The 22,525-nt window shown below is 45.3% G+C and overlaps 1 protein-coding gene across 6 annotated transcripts in view; it reads right to left on the bottom strand.

Annotated features, from left to right (window-relative positions):
• The window catches only part of CGNL1 (cingulin like 1), a 174,105-nt gene extending 152,646 nt beyond the window's left edge, over nucleotides 1-21,459 (bottom strand). For 4 of the 6 annotated variants that reach the window (XM_009429214.5, XM_054666967.2, XM_054666968.1 and 1 more), the window contains exon 1: nucleotides 21,361-21,459. The gene's annotated coding sequence lies outside the window, so the exon portion shown is untranslated. Of the gene's footprint in view, nucleotides 1-11,673; nucleotides 13,828-20,767; nucleotides 21,085-21,360 lie in introns of those variants that run through there. The other 2 variants (XM_016928276.3, XM_009429215.5) reach the window with 2 other exon arrangements.
• Nucleotides 21,460-22,525: the final 1,066 nt, after the last annotated feature.

The raw sequence follows: 22,525 nt of genomic DNA, 5'->3' as shown, positions 1-22,525 counted from the left end.
GAAACCCCATCTCTACTGAAAATATAAAAATTAGCAGGGTGTGGTGGCATGCACCTGTAATCCCAGCTACTCGGGAGGCTGAGACAGGAGAATGGCTTGAACCCAGGAGGTGGAGATTGCAGTGAGCTGAGATCACACCACTGCACTCCAGCATGGGCGACAGAGACAGACTCCATCTCCAAAAAAAAAAAGAGGAAATTTAAGTGGTACAAAGTGTTCCACTTCATATTCTACAATAATAAAATAGTAATGAAGACTACATAATCAAGAAAAAAGGCTCGTGACATGTCAAAGGACACGGGGATAACATAAAATAATCTATACCCCACAATTAAAACGATGGGAAAAACTATATAATAAAATGATAGTGGGGGATTTTTCTCCATTTTCTGGCTTCTGTAATGTGATTCTATTACTTTTATAATTTAAAAATTAGCTTTTGAAGCATTATAAAAATTAATTTACAAAATGTACATCAAAAAATAAGTAAGACATCTTAAAGACCCTGTCTTAGTAATTTGCAAGATGAGATACTAAGAGAGTTAGGATCAGGAGCTTCCTAGTTCAGGAGTCAGTAAGGCCATTTTCTCCAACAACACCACCCCGCCAAATGGAGGCAGCCTCCACAAAGGCCTGCGGGTCCCCTGTGGGTCACAGGCTGATGAAGGAGAACCGTTTTGACTGCTTCATAGCAACATTGGCTCTCTACTTCAAGGCCAGCAATGGTTTACAAATGCCATGGACTCCAGGGCTCTTTGACCTCAGCCTACCATCACCTGTTCACTTCCTCCCTGTGGCTACACGGGCTTCTGATCCATTCCTCTTCACATGACTCTATTTTCATCCCCCCCTAGCCTCAGGTTAAATGTCACCTTCCCGAAGAAGCCATATCCCAGAAGACTGACTTCTTTCTGCAAGACTTTAGCGAACCCCGTCCTGAACCCACAGATTGAAGTAGACTCTCCCAGTGCTCCAACAGTGCCCTATGCATGGATTCTGTGTTGGACTATGATTATGTGATTTCTGAGTCTTTCTCTTCCACTGGACTATAAACTCCTAGAGGGCAGAAACCAAGTTATATTCATTATTACATATCAGCACAACACCTTCCATATAGCAAGAGCACTATAATTGTTAAAATTGTTCTTACCAGGTAAGTCCATAGGCTATGGAGTCAAAATCCATGTCAAGTTTGATATGGATTCTACTACACACCCACCAGAATGATGATAGTCATTACAGTGTTACAACAGAACCACTGAACCCTCTGCTAGGTGGGAGTGTAGAAAACAGTTTCACAATATAGAACACAGCTCCACACCTATTAAGACCCAGCAGTGCTGACCTAGAAATATACTCAAAGAGCCGTATACATATACAAAGCATGTACAAGAATGAACACAATTAGGCCAGGCATGGTGGCTCACATCTATAATCCCAGCACTTTGGGAGGCCAAGGCAGGAAGATCACTTGAGGTTAGGAGCTCAAGACCAGCCTGGCCAACATGGCGAAACCCCGTCTCTTTTAAAAATTAAAAATTAGCCAGGCATGGTGGCATGCACCTGTAGTAGCCCCAGCTACTTGGGAGGCTGAGGCAGAAGAATCGCCTGAACCCAGAGGTGGAGGTTGCAGTGAGTTGAGATCGCACCACTGTACTCCAGCCTGGGCAAGGAGGAGACTGTTTAAAAAAAAAAAAAACAAAGAAAGAAAGTAAGTAGCACAATAAATAACAACCAAGAACTAAAAACAACCAAAGTCCATCAACAGTAGAATAGAGAGATCAACAGTGAGGCACATTTGTACATTAAACTATACAATAAGAAATGTAGCAATATATTTAGCAGTGAGGAAAAGCAAATTATCGCTACATGCAAATCCATGTATTTCACATCAATGGATGAATTTCACAAACATAATACTAAGTAAAAAAAGCCAAATACAAAGAGTACATACTGTATGAATATGATTCTGTTTTTATGAAGTTCAAGAACAGTCAAAGCTTTTCTGTGGTGATAGAATAGTAGGCAACTTTGTTGAAAAATAACAACCAGGAGGAGGCACAAGAAAGCTTCTAGAAGATTCTGTACATTATAATTTATGAATTAAAAAAAAAAGTTTTTTAACTTGGTTCGTACCATAGCGCTAACCACTTACCAGCTGCATGGTCTTGGGCAAATGTCTTAACCTTAAGCTTCAGTTTCTACATTTGAAAATGAAGATAAAAACAAAACCATCAACTACTTCATGGGAATGTGATGAGAATTAAATTAGGCAATGCACATAGAGTGCTTAACGCAGTGCCCAGCACATGGTAGAGCCCAATATACAACAGCAAAAATAGCAGCAGCAAAGTTCTACTGATGTCTTACTTGGTGCCAGGCACTGCTCTTAGCTTTAAGCCCTTAATCACTGTGCAATACACCATGCCCAGTTCCTGTTCTTATTAACGAGTCAAGGCCAGACGCAAAGGCTGTGACCTGGGCATTCAGTAGCCATCTGTGCATAACGCGAATCACAGCATTCATTTCAAGAAGGGTGAATCACTAGTTATGCTGCTGCTGAGGTTTCAAAGAAAAGAAACTGGCAGGAGTCACACATTGGGATTATTTAGCTTCCGAAAGCATTAGCTGCTTTTTGCAGAAGTAAGATTTTATTCTGGTGAAATCACTCATGTTGAATTGAGGACTCATTTGGGAACTGAAGGAACTCATCTTTCTTCCCTAAGGAAACAGAAGAGACAACTAACTCTCTGTTAAAAGTTATTCATGTTGACTAGCTAAATTTACTATCTTTTAATGCAGTTCAGATTTATAATTAAAATAATTGGGTTTTTTGGTTTGGTGGGGTTTTTGTTTGTTTGTTTATTTGAGACGGAGTCTCACTCTGTCATCCAGGCTGGAGTGCAGTGGCATGATCTCAGCTCACCGCAACCTCCGCCTCCCAGGTTCAAGCAGTTTTCCTGCTTCAACCCCCAGGTAGCTGGGACTACAGGCGTATGCCACCACGCCCAGCTAATTTTTGTATTTTTAGTAGAGACAGGGTTTCACCATGTTGGCCAGGCTGGTCTCGAACTCCTAACCTCAAGTGAGCCTCCCACCTCAGCCTCCCAAAGTACTGGGATTACAGGCATGAGCCACTGCGCCCAGCCAAATAATTGTTTAAGTACATGCTTACTGTGTAAAGTAACTGAAAATATTGTTCATGAAGCAAAGGGCTCAGATCATATAAGATCATCTCCAGCCACACCACCCTGAATGCACCTGACTATTGACACTAAGCAGGGTCAGAACTGGTTAGTTCTTGGATGGGAGATTACAATAGGTCATTTGTAACACTGATACAATAGTCTCCAATTTACAAGAATAACCTGTACATTTGAGAATGGCTCAATTCTCGTGAATTGTGGCTTTAAATAAGAAATAGCAAACTGCCTGATTTTGAACCTACCCCCACCATTTACTAGTTATGTCACCTTGGGCAAGTTACTAAATCTCTCTGTATCTCAGTTCCTTGGTAAAAATGGAATCAATAGCGTTACTATAAGAACCAAATAAGCCGGGCATGGTGGCTCACGCCTGTAATCCCAGCACTTTGGGAGGCTGAGGCAGGTGGATTACCTGAAGTCGGGAGTTCGAGACCAGCCTGACCAACATGGAGAAACCCCATCTCTACTAAAAATACAAAAAATTAGCTGGGCTTGATGGCACATGCCTATAATCCCAGCTACTCAGGCAGGAGAATCGCTTGAACCCGGGAGGCGGAGGTTGCCGTGAGCCAAGATCACGCCATTGTACTCCAGCCTGGGCAACATGAGCTTGTACTCCAGCCTGGACAAGAAGAGCGAAACTCCATCTCAAAAAAAAAAAAAAAAAAAAAACAGAAATTACCCTGGTTTGGTGGCGCGTGCCTGTGGTCCTAGCTACTCGGGAGGTTGAGATGGGAGGATGGCTTGAGCCTAGGAGGTTGAGGCTGCAGTGAACCATGATCGTGCCATGGCACTCCAGCCTGGGTGACAAAAGGCTTTGGCTTTAAAAAAAAAAAAAAGTTAATACATGTTAAGTACTTAGAACAGTATCAAGCACTGTTTAGTGACATAGAAGTGTTAGTATCATTAATTTTTATTATACTTTCTGATGCAGATGCAGAATTTATGTAAAATTACACCACTTAGTCATAAAATCTGCAGATATAATATAGACTGAGAAGCAGATAAGGATATATACTAACATCATGTCAAGTAAGCATGACATTTGGTCTTCATAGTAATACTTATGCACACACACAAACACATGCACTTTCTCTCTCTCTCTCTCTTTCTCAAGAAATTTAACTCGGGGCTACTCTGGAACATAACGTACCAATGATCTCAGATTCTTTGGATCCCAAAATGAACCCAAAAAAAGATGTTAAATATTATTTTTCTTCCAAGTATTTCCAAGAACCCATTAAACACACACATGCATAAATACACACACACACTGAAAAGGTACACTTGTTTTCTGTATTTCAAAAGCACACTGGAATCATTCCACTGCACATTTGAGGAGCAAAGTGGATGGTGTTCAAACACAATCTCTTCACCCTGCAGCAGAGGAGGCCTACTAAGCTTTTACATTTTCCTCCAATTGTGAACACTGAAAGCTTTTCATTTTGTTCCAAAGGAAATGATCTTACCATAGCTCAACGATATTATCATTGTCTGAATAAAGTGGGTATCCGGTGGCCATTGCAGAAGGCCTAAATGCTAAAACCCAAGGGTACAAAAGTTAAAAGTAACTCAATAGAAATGTCAGTTACAACATTCTTTCTTTTGATTTATGACCATCAAACTTAGAACCCTGGAGCAAGGGAATTAAGACTATGGCACAATGTAAGGGTAGTAGTCTACCTCCCCTCCTTCCACCCTTGCCATTAAAAAGGCCTTCAATACCCATTTTATTTTTGTATATGGAAGAGAATTAGACTTGAAAATACCACTACATATAATTCTTTCATCTCACCAACAGGCATATTCACACTCTTCTACTAATACTGGCCAATCAGGTTGAAAATCCCTATCTCACAACTGTTATCTGTGTCACATCATTAAGATAACAATTTTTTATGTATTAGTCCAGGGTATCAAAGAACTTTATTTTTCCTTTAAAAAAAAATGACTGTTCATTCTATACTTAGTAGACTTTAAACATCTAGACTCCATTCAAGCCACACACTATTAACACAGTTAACATGAGATGGTGGTTTCTCGCCTTTGCTCTACCCTCAGTTGTAAAAACCTTATACAGCTTTATGATCCAGATCCTGGGACAATAGCCTTCAGTAGGAGACAGATGATGAATAGAAGGCCTCATACTTACACTGTTTCCTTAGCAATGAATTAGATTCTGGGAGCTCAAGGAAAAGGTAGGAAATGACAGTCATACTTCTTTGCAAGATAAATTTCCAGCAGAATGTACTTTCTTGCTGACATGAGCTGCTTGGTTGGGTTTCAGCCCCTCATAAAGTTGTGTTAGGTCTTGACCTAAACATTCATTCATACTTCAAATGTGTTTTTGTCTCTACTAGGTAGAAGACACTGTGCCAGGTACCAAAAGAGATTTAAAATGACCTTATTTCACTCCTGGACTTTTCCCCTTCCCCAACCTCCCTCTAGGCTGATCACACACAGCTAAATGCACTCCTATCCTATCACATCATGTCTCAGATAATGCCCCTGTTAGGGCCTTGGTTTCCTCTCTTTAATTTCTCCCACCCCTACTAAGAAAACACCTATCACTTTCTTTTGTATTATAAAGGTAATACATGCAGTGAAATTTATAAAATTCAAACAGCCAAGAAGGGCATGAAATGGAAAACAAAACCACAGCACCATCCCATGGCCCAGAAATAACCAAAATTCTTGGTTCCAGAAATTGATATTCACAATCAAAAATTAAGACTTTTTTTTCACCATCTTATGGTGCTGAAAAAATTAAGACTTTTATTGTGATGGTGTCAGGTGGGGGGGGGGGAAGAAAAATGTGAAGGTGTTTATTTTTGTGAACAAAAAAATGGGATCTCAGAATACATGCTGATTTGCATCTTTTCTGTACTTTCCTCTTTTCCTGCCTGTGGACATCACTCTGAATAAGGATATGATGGGTGGAGCAGCAACAGCCACACTGAGATCATGAGGAAACAAGCTTGAAGGCAAACATCAAACACTGAGGCGAGGAAAGAGGAAATAAGCCTGGGTCTTCAAACTAACTCCCCCAACAGCCCAGACTTTGGACTTCTTGTTTACATGAGGTAACAAATGTCATTTTGAAATGTCTTATTTAAACCACTTTTTAACCACTTTTTGCTGTTTTTATTCCTATGTAAACCACCTTCAATTGAGTTTTGTTTACTTGCAAGTAAAAGCAGCCCCATTGCCAAACTGCTCTCTAGATAGAAGCCCAGTGAATTTATAATCCCACACTCAGCACGTGTGAGAGTGTCTGTCTCCTCACACCCTTGGCTTTACAAGGTTTTGGTCCCCATCTATTCCTGGTTCATTTTCACTAGTGGCTAGAGCCTTTTCTTCCTCAAAGTCTAGCAGCTCTTCACTAAAGAAATGGCCCATTGCAAAGCAGTAACAGCAAGGCTGCTTATCATTGGCCAGTATTTCACTCATTCTGCTTCGCCTATGTCATCCCTTATGGGCACGAGGCTCACATGGCTTCTTCCAAAGCAGACTCTGTCATCACAGGGCCAGAATATACTATAACACACAACACCAGTCCGGACTCTGCTAGACTATGACAACCACAGGGTGTGGAAAGACAGACCCTAGACTGGGAACAGGGTGGCCTGGCTCTCATCTGCCATTTTTGAGCTGGTTGGCTGAAGACAAGTCACCTCACCTCCTGAAGCCTGTTTCTTTGGATGTAAAAGGCAGGGTCTGGAAGCTACAGCCTAGGATCCTTATGAAGATTGGGACATGGTACACACAGGCACTGATGCTAACCTGTCACTGACTATTACAGGTGGGACTTAGGCTGAGGCAAGCCCCTGGCCTCCTTCAACACTGTGGTCCTTCTTTGTCCTCTTTGCCCTCTCAGCTTGTCACACTCCTGCCACCACAGTTGGCAGCCTGTCAGGTCATGATGGCTGACCCGAAGAAAATCAGGCCCATCCTTCTGCTCCTCCCACAGATAGGCAGCACTCCCACGAGCCCCATCGCAGTGAAAGGATATGATCAATGTCCAGCCAGCCGAGAGGCAGGGCATGCCAGCGAATGTATAGGAAATGCCAAGGCCTGGGCTGCTACCTGCACCAAATGCATATGATTTTTCACCCAGTCAGCCTAGGTCTCGCAAGCTCCCAAAAGGCTAGTTTGGCCCAAACTGCTCTCTTCCGTCTTATTCATTCTCTACCATTGTGAATGAAATTATTGTTCTCAGTGCTTTGCTCCTCCATATACATCTACCTTCTTTGCCATATGACTTCGAGTTACCTCCTACTAGAACGGGCCAGGTATACTTCCTCACCCTGCTGATGTGGGGCTTGACAATGCAATTTGTGTTGGCCAAGGGAATCTTGGCAGAACTGACAGTGGGCTGGTTATAGACCAAAGCTTTAAGAGGCTTCCAGCATTTCTGCTTGCCTTCTTATGCCTCTGTAATCTGCCCAAGGCAAGCTGGCCCTGCCTATTTGTTGCCCCTGCAGCCTGGGCTGCTGAATAAAACACATGTGGAATAGACCTCAAGCCAGATGGAAGCCTGGAGTCTGGCTTGGCCAAGTGAAGCACAGCCTGGCTCAACCAAACCACACCCAACCAACAGCTGAGTGAGGGGAAAATGAACCTTTGTGGTCGTAAAGAACTGGGATCTGGGGCCAGGTGCAGTGGCTCACACCTGTAATCCCAGCACTTTGGAAGGCCAAGGCAGGTGGATCACCCAAGGTCAGGAGTTCGAGACCAGCCCGGCCAACATGGCAAAACCCTGTCTCTACTAAAAATATAACAATTAGCTGGGTGTGGTGGCACGTGCCTGTAATCCCAGCTCCTTGGGAGGCTGAGATAGGAGAATCGCTTGGACCCAGGAGGTGGTGGTTGCAGTGAGCCAAGGTGGCGCCACTGTACTCCAGCCTGGGCAACAGAGTGAGACTCCATCTCAAAAAAAACAAAAACAAAAACTGAGATCTGGGATTGCTTGTTACACGGCAATATTAAGCAGCAATATCCAATACAACCATTGTAAGAGCAAATATAACTAAGTTTGCCTGGCACATAATGACACACGATGATAAAATATTTATGCTTATGTTAAGGAAATCTGAGTCCATTTATCATTCAAACACATACAGAGCACTCCTATACATAAGGCACCAGGCAAGGCCCACAGGGCACTGAGTAAAAAGAAAAACACAAAGGTAACTAACTCCTGCAGGTGTCTTTTTGGTCAAGCGTAACTCCAAGCTTCCTAAATCCTACTGGGGGAGAGGGAAGGGTCTGTGTTGAAAAAGTGTCTGCTCATTTCATTCATTCATTTACTATCCTGGGTTAAAACACAAAAGGCATGAAATTCAGCATCTGTGCATTTAAGTGAACTCTTACATTTGTTGATAGCAGAATCTACTTTTTCTACAAATGTACTATTCACTTAAAAGACAGTTGGAAACTACAAGTTTTTTTGGTTTGTTTTTTGTTTTTTGAGACGGAGTTTTGTTCTTTTTGCCCAGGCTGGAGTGGAACTTGAATCATTTTTAATGAACTCCTTGGTTCCACTAATCTTCATTTATTTCCTGAGCACTCTGATGCCCCAGGCACGTGATTTTTAACTTTGCTAGAAAGCAGCACACACATCATTCCTAGTTCCAAAGCCCAGCTGCCCAGGTGCAGCCACTGATCATGAATTATTTTAAAGGGTAGTTGACATCCCCTCGTGCCCAAAATTTAAATTTAAAAAGAAAAAAAAAAAAAAAACACCTCTCTATAGTTTGACTCCGAAGTCTTCATTTTTACCTTTAGAATTTTATTTCATCTGCAAATGTGAAGATTCCTCCTCTAAAGGACAATGGAAAAAGACAAATTTCAGCCAGACTCCTTCTTCCATTCACCTCCACTCAGAAAGTCATGGGAGACTCCCACATCTAATAGCCTTTGCCATGAAGTCTTTCCAACAATCTTTTGGAAGTCTAAATAAAATCTAGATCCACTGGTTTGTCCTTCTTCCCACATTTATTCTCTCCCTCGGAGAACTTTAATAGATTTGCCAAGCATAATTTCTCCATCTGAGAGTCATGTTTTCTTCAGAGTCCAGTAACGTCACCCTGTCCCATGGACTGCACAAGGCTGCCAGGTATGCAGGCAAATGAGCTCTGATAACAAGAAGCATTTCTATGATTCTAACCAGAAACTCACCAAAGTGAAGTGTCAGTACAGTCGTGTGAGCACACATATCTACAGCTACCTCTGCAGACACTGCTCCGAGCACTGGACACATAAGAATTCATAGAACAGAACCCCGGAGGGAGGACTCAGATCCCGGCAGTCCAGGCCCAGAATCCAGACTGCTAACTGCCCACCTTGGCAGCCTCTACAAATCACCAGCGCGTGTCAGCAGCTCAGGGCTCCCCTCACCCTCCTGTCTTCGTCCATCACAAAGGAAAGACCACCCTAGAATTTTCTTTATTTTAGCTTTTCCCAGGACTCCTCTAACGACAACTCCGGAGTTTCCCTGAAGCTAAAGCAGCCTGCTTCCTCTTCTCGGGGCCTACTCACCTCTCCAGAATCAGAGAAAAAAGTAGAGCCTCCTCCAGCTCTCAGACCCTAAGGCCCCAGAATCTCAGGAGCCTGGCACTGCTCTCCTAAATGCTTTAATCTCTGCCCACTGAAGCCCCCCGACACTGCAGATAAGGTCAGAAGTGGGGCAGGGTAACTGCCCTTCCCAGGTAGGGAAATGCTTCACCTCCTTCCAGTCCAGTCTCTCTCCAAGGAGCTGGTTTTACATATCTATGTGGCTTTCAGCCTTTCTGAATCTTCTACTAGTGGCAGCTGAGGGGGGCAGGATAGCCAAGAATGTCCTCCACCCCCTGCCCAGCCCCCATCTCTGAACCCAGTCTGGGTCAATGACAAGCTACAAATCTGGCCCAGGCCTCCACCTGGAAATCTAAAGCAAAGGATATTATTAAAGTCACAGGTTAAGGATCACTCACTCCACAGCTCCTCATTTAGAAGCCTGCAGTGGCGTCAAATGTAAACACTTCCCAAGAATGCTTTAAAACAGGGGGAGGTTTTTATTAAACGACTTAATTGAGGGCCACTTCTCATTGTGGGAAGCTTTTAAACTGATGAATAAAAGGGGCCTGGTGGTGTTTTCCAGACACTTGTTTTTAAAACCTGTCACGCAGAGTCATGGGGAAATGAAGCACCACTCAGGGCCCCTATGTGTGCTCCTGCTGCTAATTCTTCCACAGAAGTAAGATACCTAATAAGACCTATTCCCCAGCACCAAGAACCTGGCATGAGGGCTTCATTCCACATTCATTTCAAGGGTCATTAGAAGTACTGGATGGGAAAAGTGGAAAAAATAAGGCTGGCCAAGAAGGATCAAAATCAATGAAGAAAGACACTTTAAAACTTGAAAACAGGGCATGAATTCAGAGAACCACAGGCCTGATGACACTAAGGCTTGGGGTGCTCTGCAAAAAAGACACCAGGTAAAAAGTGGTGAAGTGCTGGTGCATGTTACAATACACAGATGACACGTTGAAAACATTATGCTAAGTGAAAGAAGCCAGATGCAAAAGGCCATCTATTGCATGAAATACATTTATATGAAATATCCAGAGTAGGCAGTTCCACAGAAACAGAAAATAGATGAGTGGGCTCGCAGGGAGGGAGTGGCTGGGGGAAGGGAGGAACGTGGAGTGACTGCTCTACGGGTCCAGGGTTTCCTTTTAGGGGGATGAAAAAGTTTTGGAATTAGATAGTGGTGATGGTTGCACAACATTGTGAATGTACTTAATGCCACTGCACTGTACACTTTAAATTGATTAAAATGGAGATTTTATGCTGTATTTTGCCACCAAAAAAAATACCAAGAACCAGAAAGATCCTTTTTCAGCTCCTAAATCAGGAGCAAGCTCTTCATCTGAGTAAAAATACACAAGCTACAAGCCAACATCAAATATTATTTTACTAACAGCAACTCATTTATTGAGCTAAGCTCCCATCTTCACCACACACCTCACAGGGGCCAGTCGCTGAAGCCTCACACCCATCTTCAGCTGGGTGTTATCGTCGTCACTGTCATTATCCTCATCTTACAGGTGAGGAAACTGAGGTGCAACGAGGTGAAGTAGCTAACCCAGGGTCACACAACAAGCACGGGAAAAACCAAAGGTTGTACACAGAGCAGCCTGTGAGTGGCTGACCTCATGCTGTCAACCACTGGGCCACACTGCTTCCCGAATCACACACCCTGCTGCAGGAACTATTTGGGGGGCCTCCTACTATGCCTGTAACACAGATATTCTTTGTTGAGCCCCAACCATTTTAGTGTCCTTGACTGAAACGGATCCCGTGAAAAATGCCTTCAAAAGGCATACCTTAGGAATCATACAGCACATTCACATACGTAGAGCTAGTTTCACACGTGCAGAGTCAGAGCAACATGATGAGATGGGAGGGTGACACAATTACCTACCTGTCCTTTCACAGGGGAGAAAAGCGAGGCTCACAAGTCTGTAGCAGCGCAGGCCCCACTCCACCAATGTCCTCTGCAGGGAATGGGTTTAACCACCCCACAGGCTAAGCGGTTTCACTGGTTTTAGCATGGCTATTTATATGTAAACGATGCAAACAAGTTTCAAATGAAGTTAAGTCATGTTTAATGGAGAGAGAAGGAGGTGTTCCCACCTCAGGGGCACCTGTGGGGTAACCCAGAGGCATGAGTAAAACGTTAAATTCCATTCTTTCCACCCTACTTAAGAAAAGAGGGATCTTTGTCCCTGGCCAATAGCTCCCTTGGATCAGAGATGTTAAAAAGAGCTACCGTTGTTTGAGGTTCCACTTTGTCAGGGTTTCTTAGCCTTGGCTCTACTGACATTTTAAGCCAGATAATTCCTGTGGGGGACTGTCCTTTGAATCAAAGGATATTTAGCACCATCCCTGGCCTTGGCCCATTAGATGCCAGGAGCCATCACCACCCCAGTCATAACTACCAAGAATGTCTCCAGATATTGTCAAATGTACCCCCGGGTGGGGAGGCTGGGGGGACCCTGTTTGAGAACCACTGTACTATGTCAAAGAGATATGGCTTGACTGTATGTGGTAGGTATTACATCTATTTTACAGATGAGGAAACAAACCTGAAATGGAAGAGGAACCAAAGAGCCATCACTCCTAGTGATCGTCAAATAGAGCTTCCAATCCAAGTGAGTGAGACCTTTCTTTGCCCCACAGTGTGAAGAAGGAATGAAAATACAGGAGATGAAACTACTTTATTTTTCTCTGTCACCCAGGCTGGAGTGCAGTGGCACAATCTCAGCTCACTGCAATCTCCGCCTCCTGGGTTCAAGCAAAGCTGGGACTGCAGGCATGCGCCCCCACACCCAGCTAATTTTTTGTATTTTTAGCAGGGACAGGGTTTCACCATGTTGGCTAGGCTGGTCTTGAACTCCTGATCCCAACTGATCGGCCTGCCTCAGACTCCCAAACTGCTAGGATTATAGGCGTGAGCCACTTCACCCAGCCCAAGGTGAAACTACTTTCTACTGGCTCATGCATTTAAATGTTAAACAGGAAAATGGATGGTGGACTTGAACCTTACCAGGTATTTGGTCCTCAACTGCAAAGAAAATATATTCTGCAGGCCCTGATGACAAGAGCAGCCCTGAACAATGCATGGAAGTCTGAAGGGCCTCCCTGATTCACTCAATAGTCTGCAAGCTGGGTGTAGGGATGCCCTTCAATTAAGAAATGCTTTAAGCAAACAAGCAAAAAATGATTCACCATGAGAACTTGAAATGCATACAAGACAGCATGCTTTTATCAAAAATTCTCTCCTGTTATTTTTGCAAAACACTCCCCACACACTCTCACTCTACTTAAGGCTTGTCTGTTTTTCTGTTTAGATATCACTGTGGCTGCTAGAGATAGAGGAAATACAAGGATGTCAAGTTTCAAAACACTGTCTTTCTTCCTTCTTCCACAAAGCTTTACTGAGCACCTATTTTCTACCAGACACCAGGTATACAAGGTCAGTAAAGAGGTCTCGTCTCTTTAAAGGTTTGTTTGAAAGTTTATGGCAATTTTTTTAAAAAAGAAAGAAAAGAAAGTTTATGGGAATTCAGACACATAAACAAAGAGCACTTATGTTGTTCTCATTGCCAAGATAAAGGCATATACAGGCTATCAATAATTTGTTGAAGAAATAAGTGGGTGAGTTCAAGGAATGAATGAAGAGCAGGTGCAGCATCCAGGCCTCTATGCCTAATGAGGTGGTAGTTGTTAGCATAGCTCAGAGCCGGACAGCAAGGGTTTCAACCCTGGATTTCAGCACTTTGACAAGTTACCCAATTTCCCGTGGCCTTGTTTCTATCGCCTGTAAAATGGGTTTATGATAGCACCTATCCCATAGAATTGCTACAGTAAAAGCTCTAGGATGGGGCTGGAGGCAAATGCTATGAGAGCATTTGCTATTATGAGAATTACTGATCTTGGGCAGGTCTCCTGGAAAGTGTCTGGCAACTCTCTCCCTCTTTTGTACCCCATCCAGCTGCCTCACACCCAGAAAGTTGGACTCAGGCCTGCAGGGAGAAGCAGTCATGCCATGAGCAAGCCAGGCCTGGAGAATCAGCTAACTGGTGGGTCTTATCTCCTACCCCCTATTTCCCCTCTCCCTTCACCCTACCTTCTCCTCCCACCCCACCCACCCCACTCCCCAATGCTTATAGGTGGCCCAAGGCAGCACAGACTGTTAGGGCTGAGCTAGTCTGGCCACAACCAGACCAAATGCATTTAAGCCCCAAACCTGAAACTCACAAGTAAAAGAAATCTTAAGTTTGGGCTGGGCACGGTGGCTCACGCCTGTAATCTCAGCACTTCGGGAGGCCGAAGTGGGTGGATGGCTTGAGCTCAGGAATTAGAGACCTGCCTGGGCAACATGGCAAAACCCCATTTCTACAAAACACACACACACACACATAAAAATTAGCCAGGCATAGTAGCCTGCATCTGTGGTCCCAGCTCCTCGGGAGGCTGAGGTGGGAGAATCACTTGAGCCTGAGTCTGGGAGGTTGAGGCTGCAGTGAACTGTGATCACACCACTGCACTCCAGCCTGGCCAACAGAGTGAGATTATCTCAAAAAAAAAAAAGAAAAGAAAAGAAAAGGCAGATGTGGTGGCTCACGCCTGTAATCCCAGCACTTTGGGAGGCTGAGGCAGGCGGATCACGAGGTCAGGAGATAGAGACCATCCTGGCTAACATGGTGAAACCCCATCTCTACTAAAAATACAAAAAATTAGCCGGGCGTCATGGCACGTGCCTGTAGTCCCAGCTACTCGGTAGGCTGAGGCAGGAGAATGGCTTGAATGCAGGAGGCGGAGGTTGTGGTGAGCTGAGATTGTGCCATTGCACTCCAGCCTGGGCAACAAGGCTGGGCAACTCTGTATCAAAAAAACAAAAAAAAAAAAGGAAGAAAGAAATCTTAAGTTTGTTAAACTCCACCCTGCAATCCCTTTGCAAGCTATTTTCTCTCTCTCTCTTATCTCTCACTCCATTCTTTATCAGGTCCTCTCCAGCACCTAAAGCTTTCACAGTAATCACCACTCTAAGTGAACGTTCCAGGTTTTTGATACTTGATTAGGGCAAGGACGGAGGCTAATCAACTTTTCAGCTGCTGCTGTATAATTCTGAGTAAGTCATTGTTTATAGAAAGGAAGATAAAAACCACACAGGCAAAAAAGGTGGGGAATCAAACCTTTTAAAATACTATCAGCTACAAAAGAGTTCAAGGATATATATTAGTTCATAAGATATACTAGAACCTCTTCATGACTTTGAAAACTGGGCCATTTCTTTTTCTTTTGTAATCAAGTCAAAAGAGCCCCATTGTTGAAAGTTTAACAGTCCCAGTTGGAATACCCAAACGCCCAGCCTTAGAGAGGAAGGGGTCCTCACTTGGAAAATGGGACTAACAACACTCCCATCACAGGATTCCTGGATAGTCCTGGTCACGGTCGTTCCTCTTCCCTATGTGGACTATAAATTTGCAAGGGAAAACAGAGGGTCTGTTTTGAATGCAATGAAACACAAAGATAGAAAACTAAGGGAAAAGGTCAAAAACAAGAGAATTCTTGAGGCCAAAACTAGAGGTCATCTTACCTCAATCTTCCAGCAAAGAGATAAGTAACAGGAAAAGATTATTAACAATCGAGGAGCTTTACAGACCTAACACACTACAAAGCAATCACCTGAACGATTACGTACTCTACCAAAGCAAAGCAGAAATCCCTGTGATTGGGCAGCAGGGAAGAAACCCTGCCCTGTAAACAAAGAGGCTTCTGGCCAGGCTGGCAGAAATATTGCATGTTCATAACAAATGCTCTGTGCACTAATCCCAAACACTCTAACTCCATGACGACCCTCCACTAACTCCCTGGAAATGTTCCCTGGAGCTGATCCTTCTCGGGTTGAAATATTCAGCTAGTGCTCATTGTAGTAATGAACATTCATTCACTAGCCCTTTTTTAAACTCATCTCTAATTATAACTCCATATGGCCTCTAAGCCCTTACTACCTGTAATTTTAAGAGCTTGAGGTAATTACTATGCAGCAAAGTTTTGTTTTTGTCGCGAGTACCACATAAACAGGAATTGGATGTGCACAGCTTCGTTTTATTCTAGAATGCCCAACGCTGAATTTTGTTTTTAATCTCTTACCCAACAACCAATTATCTACAGAAACTCAGAGGTTTGCAGAACTTGAAGAAGGGTGGAAATCACGTCTCTCTAACCTAGGATGTGGGACCCGTTCAGAGACTTTCTGCACAGCCTAATCTACCCTCTTCTTTAAGACACCTAGAAAAGCAGCAGTCCATAAATTTCCCTTGGGATCACAAGGGTGCAGTGGCCTTTAGTGGAATACTTCTCTTTAGGTCTGAACTGATTTACTATTTTCCTCTACCTCAGGTAGAGGAAAATAGTAAATTTCCTATTTACACGAGGTAGAGGAAAATAGTAAATCAGTTCAGACCTAAGGAGACTGTGATGTTAAAAAATAAACAAGGCACTGAGAACACAATTTCTTAATCAGCTCAGCTTAAGGGGAGCAAGAAACAGTAGAGAGAACTTAGCTTTGTATTCAGACAGACCAGAGTACTCTCGAACTTCAACTCTGCCATTTTATTTTTGTTGTTTGTTTTTAAGACAGGGTCTCACTCTGTGACCCAGGCTGGAGTGCAGTGGCATGATCATGGTTCACCGCAGCCTCAACCTCCTAGGCTCAAGCCATCCTCCCATCTCGACCTCCAGAGTAGCTGGGACCACAGGCACGCGCCACCACACCAGGCTAATTTCTGTATTTTTTGTAGAGGCGGTATTTCAGCATGTTGTCCAGGCTGGTATTGACCTCCTGGGCTCAAGGGATCCACCTGCCTTGGCCTCCCAAAGTGCTGGGATTACAGGCATGAGAACTTTGCCACTGTCAAGTACTATGCATCTTTGCAGGATTCAGCACCTCCTTGGGCCTCAGTTTCCTCATCTGTAAAATGAGGTCACTGCCACCTGCCTCTCAGGAATGTAAAGGGTTTACAGTAATGAACGAAAAGTGCTGAGCATGCTACCTGGCACTTGAAAGGCAGTCAATAAACAAATAGTAACTATTATAACCATGAGGTTATTAGCCCTATGGGTCACCTATTTGGAAACCACCTACCCAAGGGAAAAACAGTGTGAAGTCCAGTTTTCAGCCTGCCCAAGGAAGCCTGAGCTAAAGCGACCATGGTATGATGAGGAACCAATGTCTGCCCATTGGCAGGAGCCATAGACACAAACCCAACCACTTGCTCCAAAAAGTGCTGCAGCTGCGGCTTTCACACTGCACTTTGCATTCTCCTTTCAGCTCTGTTGCGGAGGTAGCCACTACTAAGCTTACTTTACCAGTTACTAATGTGCCAAAAATGGATCCAGCCACATTCTCCATGAGCTTCCCACCCCCAGGAAGTACCCCTGTTCAGTAGACTCCAGAAGCAAAAGACACCTGCCAGAATCTGTTCTCTTCCTCCACCTCCCACCTCCCCTTTGCATGATGGATACCTGCACCCTTCTCGCTCCTGGAGTCGGACATATCCAAAATCAGTCATTTGGTGTACGGGCCTAATAGAATAAGCTTTAATGTAAACCCAAGTAAAGCATGTCTTATGCCTCCTGTGCCAATGAATTGAGGAGGCATCTACCCAGGTGAGGCTAGCCCCACAGTACCCCACGGGCCACTGTGTTCCTCTTGATTAGAAAAGTTCCTAACTTATTGCAACCCAGGGTTTACATCCCCACCTGACTCAGGCCCCTTAAGGCAGGAACCTTATCCTGTTTACCAACAACTCTGGGTAATACATAGCTTTTGCTAGTAACAGGGGCTAGCAACAGCTGGGCACAGTGGCTCATGCCTGTAATCGGAGCACTTTGGGAGGCCGAGGCAGGTGGATCACCTGAGGTCAGGAGTTCAAGACCAGCCTGACCAACATGGTGAAACCCCATCTCTACTAAAAATACAAAAATAAGCGGGGTATGGTGGCGCATGCCTGTAATTCCAGCTACTCAGGAGGCTGAGGCAGGGAGGATTGCTTTAACCCGGGAGGCAGAGGTTGCAGTGAGCTGAGATCACATCACTGCACTCCAGCCTGGGTGACAGAGCGGAGTCTCAAAAAACAAAAACAAAAAGACAACTTAGTGTGAATTTAAGATGAAGCACTATCTCCCTCAAGGATATTGGCTTGAGGGATGCAGGAGGGTGCATGAAGAGAGAAGTACAGGGGGCTGCAATCGGGACACCGGGGACACCAGGCTGAAAACAGTAAGCCTTCCCTCCTCAGTAAAGGTCAGTCAACCCTGGTGCTATTTCCATCCCCCACCCCATTCCCTTTTTTTTTTTTTTCCTTTTCCATTTTCAGGATTTTCATGTCATAACTGGTTTCTTGATAACAGCAATGTCACATGCCTGAAAAAAGTAAGCACTTGGTCATTCAGAGAAAATTACCCAATTTTGGTTTCCCCTTCAACTTTGTTTTCCTGCTCTGATGCCAACCTCTCAGCCATGCCACCGCCCTTTAGTGCCGAGATCAGAAGATGAAAAGAAAGGAAAAGCATAAAATCAGTTGGATATTTTTAAAAGGCCAATGGCATCTCTTAGATAAATGGGTTTCACGGGGAAAGAGAGTTAGGAGGCCATTAAATTTCTTTAACTCTCCCTCACCCATCAGCACAAGCAAATTAAACAAAGAAAAAAAGGAAGCCACCAGGGCAATAAATTCTTAACACAAACCAAAGGCCTTTTCTAGTTGCTGTATCCCCTTTCCCTAAATGAAAAAGTATCTCACTAACCCTTCCTTCATATTTTTCTTCACTTACTTTCTTCTAATCACTTTAGGATATTAGAGCTGCTACTCCAAAGTGAGAAATTGCAATAAATGTGCTTAGGCCCACATTTACATAAACTTTTCTTTTTTGGGGGGTAGAGTGTATTATTATATTCACAGTGTAACTATTGCTGTTCAGGTGTGACTTTTCAGACACCATGAATTCAACAGCATCCTCGAATAAGCATTTTTCTTTTCCCAATTGAGACAAGATTTGGAAGTTAACAAACCATTTAATAATATGGCGTCATTTTGTTGGCATGGTCTCACTCACTCACTCACACACACACACACACAAAACAGTAGGACAACACTTTCCATATAGTCTTGCTCCCCAAAGGGTGATGATTCGGGTCAGGGGACACCCTGTAAGACAACGCGCTGCATGTAACCTCCATTTCAAGCCAAAGCCAAGACAATGAAGACAGCTCCCACAGGGTGCACACCTCCAGCAAGTGAATACAGTAGTAGCAGCAGAGCGTGGTCGTGGAAGTTGGGGAAAAGCGAGAAAACCAAGGGGGCAAAATTATGTCATTTTTGTATTTTTCAAAATGAATGTTCTTTGGACTTACATTAGCAGCTAGAAATGAATGTAAATGTTCTTTCACTTCCGCAAGGCATTCTTGGAAGGATGTCATCCCACTGTTAATAAAAATATAGGCCGGGCACGGTGGCTCATGCCTGTAATCCCAGCACTTTGAGAGGCCGAGGTGGGCAGATCACCTGAGGTCAGGAGTTTGAGAACAGCCTGGACAACATGGCGAAACCCTGTCTCTACTAAAAATACAAAAAAGTAGCCGGGCATGGTAGCGGGTGCCTGTAATCCCAGCTACTTGGGAGGCTGAGGCAGGAGAATCATTTGAACCAGGGAGGCGGAGGTTGCTGTAAGCTGAGATTGCACCATTGCACTCCAGCCTGGGCGACAAGAGCAAAACTCCGTCTCGGAAAAAAAAAAAAAAAAAACACACATAGAGGGCCACCCCCTAAGAAAAACTTAAAACCACTGATTTGTGGTCAGGTAGCAACATCAGGGTGGAAATTTTAATGCAAACATCATATTTGGGGTACAAAAGTAAATTAACCAAGCTCCCCGGAGACTATCACATTACTAAAAAGGGCAGTGAAAACACATTTTCTTGATAAAATATATGACCTAATTTAGCCAATATAAGCATGGTTACATTTTCCTTAGTCCTACTTCTCTATCATTTTTAAGATCATGTGACAGGTGTCTCAGGTGTCATCTCAGATGTGCCATGTTATACACTGTGTTGTGTCTGTAGGGCTTCGTCATACTTCCAGAATAAGTTTAATCTACAAAAATGGACATATGTTAACACAAATATCAACCACAAAACCTTAAGGATGTTGTTAGCTTTGGCTTTTTGAAGGAAAATTCTCCACATTTATGCAACTCCATTATCTATGTGGGGGAGTCTCCGGAGGGTCTCCAAAAGCTGACCAAACCCTAAAGTATTTTTTCTCCTTTTAATCTGAAATCATTCCCGAATATGACAAGTCAAATTATCACTTGGTTTTCCCTGAATAGGACAACCCTGTATTATAACCTTGACCCTGACAAGGACTGCTCGGTTCTAATGCCTACACTCCCACCTCCTTGGCAGAAAGTGCCCTGGCAGTATTGACTGTAAACACAGAGGTAGAAACAAAGGGATCTTCAGTAAAGGCACCATCTACTGTCTAAAGTTGGAAAGCACCAATCAACAGGTTCTTCAGGTGGAGAGGTGGATTAGGGAAGAGCTATGAGGACCTGAGATGAGTTCTAGATCAGGACTGATCTTGAGCCGTCCGAAGAGTGGCTGGTGGGAGCAACTCTCAAAGCAGAGGTTTTCAAACTTGTCTGCACATTAGAATCACCTGCGGCGTCTTAAAAATTCCATTGTCCAGGCTGCAACCCAGGCAAGCCGAATCCAGATCTCTGGGAGTGGGACACAGGCACCCGTATTTTTTAAAACTCTCCAGATGTGCGGCCAAGTTTGAGAACCAATGCCCGCAAAAGCATTCCCAGCGAGCTTTGAGCAACGTTTTGAGCGGCATAAGCAGAGTCGGGAGGGCAGCGGCCTTAGGGTGAAGAACACACAAAGCAAATATACAAAGTTTCAAAAATCCTGTGTAACTAACTCCAACATGACAGCCAAGTACCTGTCTAGAGGCCAGTGATGCAACCTGGAAAAGTCCCAGGGAGAGCTAGAATGTGTGCTCCGAGTGAGGCGGGGGCTCTCTCGGGGATGACCTGCCTGGGCGGCGCAGTGGTCTGGAGGATCGGGGAGAGAAAGGTCACACGCCCCTTTCTTTCCAGGGGATGGTCCGGCCGGGCACGCCGAGGACTTGTGTACGACAGGCTAGGTCAGAAACTGCTTCGCGTGAGTCTCTCCCAGCTGTCACTAGAGCCGGAGGGTCCAGGCAGGGGTGCGAAGCAGAAAGTCCCTCTTCACTAAAGGGAGGTTCTGCAGGGCCTCCTCCCTCCCACCCCGCCCCGAAGCGGGTTCCCCAGGGATCGCCCGCATCTGTTCTGCGCCTGCCCTCGGCGGGGCGCGGCGCGGGAGTCCGGGTCGCACCTTCGAGCCCCAGGACACGCGCGGCGCGGGGCACCGAGAGTGGACGCGCGGACTGAGCACGGTGCACCTGGCTGAGCCCGAACCCCTGGGGGTCCCGCCGCCCTGGGCGGCCCCTAGCACCCCGAAACCCGGCTGCCGGCGCACACCCCGCCCCGCTCCAGCCCGGAGCTCACTCACCGCCGCCGCCGCCGCCTCCCGCGTCCAGCTCCCGCCGCAGCCAGCAGAGCCCGGCCGGAGTGCAAGGGCCGCGGCGCCGCCGGGAGGCCGAGCAAGCCCGCGCCCCGCCCCGCAGTCGCCGCCCGCCCTCCTGGGAGGAGGGGCAGGGGCTGGCCGGGGGCCTGGACCCGCCGGGGCTGCCGGCGGGCCCAACCCTCCCTTCAATCAGCCCGCGGCCCGTCGGGACGAACCTACCCAGGAACCCCCGCACCACCCGCCCTCGGCCCCGGGCTGCGCTTAGACCTCACCCCTTCCCGGAGCCGTTCGTCCTTCCACCTCCCCTCCGCCGTCACCGGGCATTTTTCTTCTCCCAGCCTCGGCCTCTCCAAATTCCTGGCCTGCAGGAAGCCCTCCCTATTTCGCGCTCTCGACTGCGCCGAGCTCAGTTTACCCCTTTCCCTTCCTTTCCCTGCTTAGCCTTTTTCCCCCTCACTGTCAGAAACTTAAGGGATAGCGCTCTTCTGCCACCGCAAACCCACACCTATTTATTGAGCACCTACTGTGTCTAGACACTGGTGGGGAGGTTATCCCACTTGCGCGGTAACAAGAAATGTCTGTCTCTGTTGGAGAAACAGTAAAGTGAGGCGCCTCGTAAGGTCACACAGCTGGCGGTAGTAGGGCTGGGATTCGAATACAGTTTTTAGGTCCTTGTTTAGACCCACCCCACGATAAACTGCGGCATGCCTCTCGCTAGCTGTGAGAACTTGGGCAAAATGTTATCAGTTCTAAACCCCAGTTCACTCATCCGTAAAATGAAAAGCTGGATACTTCACCAGCTATGAGGATTCCCTGAGAAAACAACAACCTGTACTTTTTTTTTTTTTTTTTTTTTTGGAGATGGAGTCTTGCTGTTTTGCCCAGGCTGGAGTGCAGTAGCGCGATCTCGGCTCATTGCCTCTGCCTCCCGGGTTCAAGCGATTCTAGTGCCTCAGCCTCTCGAGTAGCTGGGACTACAGGTGGCCACCACTACGCGCGGCTAATTTTTGTGTTTTTAGTAGAGACGGGGTTTCACCACGTTGGTCAGGCTGGTCTCGAACTCCTGACCTTAAGTGATCTACCCGCCTCGGCCTCCCAAAGTGCTGGGATTACAGATGTGAGCCACTGCGCCCTGCCCAACCTGTACTTA

Source organism: Pan troglodytes, chromosome 16, assembly GCF_028858775.2.
Source record: "Pan troglodytes isolate AG18354 chromosome 16, NHGRI_mPanTro3-v2.0_pri, whole genome shotgun sequence".
Taxonomy (NCBI): Eukaryota; Metazoa; Chordata; class Mammalia; order Primates; family Hominidae; genus Pan; species Pan troglodytes.
This window is presented reverse-complemented; position numbering and strand designations above follow the sequence as displayed.